Here is a 5,448-nt window from a genome sequence, read left to right as displayed (position 1 = left end):
CTCCTGGATTCCAACTTCTGTTTGAACTCCAAAGATCCCATGTGTTCTGGCTATGGCTCTCTTGATCAGTTTAGAAATGGGGTCTGATTAAAGGAACTTGTGGATGGCTTGATTTAAGAATTGAACTGAACATATCTTCAAGTCTGTCAACTCGACCCTTCAGCTGTGTGTTGTTATCCATGACGTGAGTGTTCATCTCATTCTTATGGGGTAGAGCTTCTGATGTATCATCGTACCCTCTTTTCGCACTTAGCAGTTTCTCCAGAACGATCTTGGCTTTACTCAACAGAAGTTGGGCGAAATTCCCCCCGCTTGACGAGTTCACCAAGTCCTTACTCCTTGCATCTATGCCCTCATAGAACCTTAAATAGACCTCTATTTCCATCATGTTGTGATTTGGGCATGCATCCAGAAGTTTCTGTATCTGTGCTAATATTTGCTCAAGCTCTCATCATATCCTTGGGTAACCTCCCTGATTCCCTTCGTAGTGCATTTGACTTTGCTGCTGGAAAGAACTAGTTTAGAAACTCCTTCTCGAAGTCCAACCATGCCTTGATGATGTTGGGTTCCAATCCTCGCAACCAAGTATCTACTTTGCCTTTCAGAGTATGGGGAATAGCCTTTAGCTTGAAGTCCCCTTTGGGCTTTTCTGTACTTTGCAATTCTTTTTGAATTCATGAAGGAATTCAATTGAGCTTCCAGTATTATCTCCTAGGAACATAGGTAAAACAACCAGCAATTCCGGCTTCACATATACAGCTTCTTGACCACATGTGTTGGAGATAGCGTGGGTTGGCTCGTTATCATCGTGGGGATAGAGCGAACCTATCTCCGGATCATTCCCCAAATCGCCATCCATGGTGGTTTCTACCTCCTTCGGGTAAGCTACTGACTATGGCGGGCTCACGAAGGTGATGTCTTATTTTTCTCCTTTGTTAGCATCCGGATCATACGGCTGGCCAGGAAATGGTTCTGGTTGGACAATGTTAGGCTCCACTTCTTCCTCTGCCTGCTTCTTGAACTTAGTGCCTTCGAACTGAGGAAAAAAAACAACAAAGAGCTTATTTACAAAATTCAAACTTAAATGTTTAAACAACCCTGAGACGCTCCGCTCATCTATGTGCTAGCTTGATCCAGCAGTCCCTTCGTTCCACATCAGCAGGGGAAACACTTGATCCACATAGACATGGACATTGATCTTCCCCTGTTGTTGCCCTGAGCTGTCTCTTCACTACAAACAAAAGAAAGAAAACATTAACAGTATATACACCAAGGTGTCTTGCAATAAATGTAGGGTAAACGCCATCATCCCCGGCAACGGCGCCGTTTGAAAGAGGTCGGCTCTAGCTCGAACTCGCTCATGCTTCTATTCTCTTGTCGTTCTTGAGTTGCTCAAGTCAATTGTCAAACTGATCCGGCTGCCTATGTGTACGCTTTTTTCCTGCAGATGCGGATGATTGGATCCAGTGGAAATTCCGACTGATCAGCTTGATCCAGGTTCAACTTGAGTGAGAGCTCGAAGCGCTTTCAAAACTTTAACCCACAATACTAGTAAATCCAAGCCCATTGGCGCAGTTGGTCATGGGGGCGGATATGGCGCCATCCTGGAGGTCTTGAGTTCGACTCCTGGATGGCGCGACTTGGGGATTAATTTCCCTGTGGGTTTGTTCAAGGTTGTTTCCTTGGGGCTTGGCAAGCTTTCGACCCTGGACGTGTCTGAGGGTGGCGGGTAGTCTACGGGGCTGAACTCGTCGGAGGGAGGCTAGTCTACGAGCCAGACATTGGCTAGTTCACGGGCCGAACCCGTCGGAGGGAAACTAAGTATTCGAGCCACAAGGGGTTGTGTTGGGCTAGTTCGCTTGCCGAATGTATCTCGAACTCCTATGTATGATGAAAAAAAAAACCCACAATACTAGTAACTAGTACAGGGAAGTAAGGATCGATCCCACAGAGATGATATGTTTAACATTGTTTGCAGACACGTTGAGGCTGGTTACTGCCACGCTTCACTATGGTGGGTTAAGTTGGCACACTTGACTTGTAAACTAAACTAACTACACTGCTCCACTTGCTAGTCGAAATAAATCTACTTGATCAACTCATATTATCATTTCATGAAATGGACAAACAGAATAAAGCGATGAATGTCAGTCTCCTGCAAAACGTACGATAAAGTAAAACTTTCCCAACGACTTCATCTTCTTCGTAGGATCAACATGAAAAATAGAGTAAAAGCAGATCTGAACATTTACGAGCAAGAAAATGTCATAACAACTTATAAATTGAAATCTACTCCTCATAGTTGAACTTCATTCACGTGAACAATAAACTAACCTATGATCATGCAAAACTATCCACTAAACTATCAGATCTAAACATCCTAAACATTTCTGCCATAGTTTCCTTCCTTGCAGTCAAACAAACATGAGTCAAACAAATTTCGGCCTATAACATTTCCTACTCCACCCCTCACAAATACTATAATATATGATGGTGGGGTCCATTACTCATGTTTGTGAGTATGCCTGTGGAGTAGGAGATGTTTGTGAGTGTGGAGTAGGTGATCCTTAGCTGTAAAATTCACATATTGTGAAGTCATTTTGCATATTAAATGTCTTTATAAACAAATTTCAGATTTAAAGAACAGACCATGCTTAGATGACTAACTTCAAATCTGCCAAACCCAAATACAGCATGAAGAATGACAGCAAGCAAACAGAAAACAGATAAAGACTGTAGAATATTACTTAGATTTTCTGCAAGGAAGAAAATACAGAATTGTGAACAAATATTCTTTGCCCAAAGAGATTACTACTATCTTCATTAGCAATACAAGGAAGAAAAATAAGTATTCAAGGAACATAATGCATAAACCCCTTATGAAATCAAAATTTCCCTCTATTCATTTCTAACACAGGAGATCCTAGTTTATGCACAATCACATTAAGTTGATGAAGTTGAATATGTGTTGGAAACTCAACACTCTACATCATGCTTTATCTAATTTATTAGCAGAAGGAAACACCATTTCTTCTGCTTGAAAGAACAGCTTGATGACCAGCTCCACATAATGATTGGAGATTTACAAATTCTATTCTCTTTATCCAAGAAATCTTTACTAGTACTATGTAGAAGCTCATACAAAGAAGATTAGTCCCACCAATTAAGGTTGCTTCTTTGAATCATTACGCCCTAAAACACTTCCTCCTTTTCCTTCTTCTCCCATTCTTCCTCAGGGAAGCGAGGCAGAAACCACGAATGGGTCTCAATTTTCTCGTCGGAGATGGACAGATTACTACCCCGGCAAGGAGCGAGAGAGGGTTTTTGGCGGGAAGCTTTGAATTCGGGGGAAGTGAATTTCGAGAGGGGTAGCATTTTCATTTTCTATTCATTTCTTGACATAAAAATCGATGCTGATTCATAAACCACCTCTTTCGTGAGAAATGAATTTCGCCCATTACAGCACTCAACAGCGCGGGCCCTCATTTAATTCTCGGGCTGGTTCATACTGAACATCCATTAATGCATATCTAAGATATTGAACAGGTCCTTAGTTGAGGTTTCCACTTTGGCACCACACCTTTCTTCAAAGCAAACCCATAAACACAGGCAGCCTCCAACACCCTTCCTTGCAGAATCAACTCATCAATCAATGCGTTAAACGGTATCCCTCTCGCCTTTCTGTGTTTATGCATCATCGCCAAAACAGCCAAAGCCTTGTCCACCTCACCGCAGCAACAAAGCGCATGAATAGCAATGTTGAAGGTGAAAGTCTTGGGTGAAAACCCAATCCCAATCATCTCATTCAAAACCTCAAAACCTCTCCTTTCCATGTCCCTCCCATTGCAGCACATGGCCTCCACCACCAGCTCGTACGATTCTTGATATATGACATACCTCCCATCCCTCATCTCTTCAAACACATTGTATGCATCATCCAACACATACTTCTCCTTCCTAGCACGCCTGCACAAGCCCCTAAGCAAGGTGTTCATCATCCCCTCATCCGCGCGAAAACCATCTCCAACCATCTCTTTATACACCTGCATTGCCGCTCTAATCTTCCCCCATTTCAACATCCCGTGCAGCAGCGTGCTGTAGCTGATGTAGTCGGGGCTGCATTTCCTCGCTCTCATCCGCCTCAACAGCCCGAAACCGAGCAAGGGCTTCCCCTCCTTGAAGTAGCCATTGAACAGAGTGTTGTACGTCACTACACTCGGCGTCAACTTCATCCTCAGGGCTTCAACGAGCAGCTCGAACGCCTCATCCGAACGTCCTACTTTGCAGAAGCCATCCATCATTGCAGTGTAGGTGTAGATATCCGGCTTGATCGATGAGTTTTTTACGCTTGATAACGTCATAAGCCTCCTCTATCCTACCAACGTAGCACAGACCTTTCAACAAGCAGTTGTAAGTGTTGACCGTGGGCTCGCAACCTATCTTAGACATTTCGTCGAACACCTCATATGCATCCTTCAATCTTCCACTCTCACAAAAGGAGTAGATTACTGTGGTGAACGTGGCCACATTTGGCTCGAAGCCATTCTCCAGCATCTCGTGAAGTGTGATTCTCGCTTCTATCATCATCGCCTTGTTCTTGCAGAAACCGTTCACCAAAATTGAATACGTCCGCACATCCGGGAATAAACCGAGAGAGGATAAGGTAGACTTGAGCTTCCACGCCAATTCAACCTCATCCGACGAAATTAAGGAAACGAGTAGACGATTGAATTCAGCAATAGTTCGAATTTCTCCATATCTATTGACTTTCGCCAGCTGTTTTGGAGATGTGGTAACAGTTTGAAGAAAATCTTCGAATTGCAGTGTGGTGGCGCTCGTGTGTCCGTAAAGATTGTGTTTTTCTTTGATGGGAGCGGCGAATACATGAAATTTCCGGTGATGGATTGTGTTGAATGCAGAAAAATCGGCTGATTGATGAAGGAAATTGGAGGGTGTTTGGCATTGGGAAGAAATCATGATTTGTGGATTTTAGAATAATGTGAAGCAGAAATGAATAATGTGATAAGACAGTGTTGGAATTGTGAGGGTGAAAAGGCACAAGAGTATCCACCATGGCTTTCGCCCATTCATAGCTCAGCCATATCCAGCCACAAACTTCTCATGCCACATCATCCGCACTAAAAATCTTCCTGTCACATCATCAGGACAAGCAAATAGCCCAGCAATAGCCTAGCCACATCACTCCTAATTATATAAAACAAATAATTGACAATCACACAAAATACGGAATTAAATTTACGACACAGATACGAGAAAATTCAATAATATTATTTAAATTAAAAAAAGTACATTAAAAAAATATATTAATTTAAAAAAAGTGGTGTGAATGAAAATGACGTGCAAAGCGCGTATATATAGTGTTTCGAAAATTAAAAAAAAAATTCGCTCGCCGATCGCTCGCCGGTCCGAAGCCTGCAATGGCGGCTA

General features: G+C 42.8%; 1 pseudogene; it reads right to left on the bottom strand.

Annotated features, from left to right (window-relative positions):
* Nucleotides 1-2,794: 2,794 nt before the first annotated feature.
* Nucleotides 2,795-5,038, bottom strand: LOC121763465 (annotated as a pseudogene).
* Nucleotides 5,039-5,448: the final 410 nt, after the last annotated feature.

Source organism: Salvia splendens, chromosome 2 (assembly GCF_004379255.2).
Source record: "Salvia splendens isolate huo1 chromosome 2, SspV2, whole genome shotgun sequence".
Taxonomy (NCBI): Eukaryota; Viridiplantae; Streptophyta; class Magnoliopsida; order Lamiales; family Lamiaceae; genus Salvia; species Salvia splendens.
Note: the sequence above shows the minus strand (reverse complement) of the source record. Positions and strands in the feature narration are given on the sequence as shown.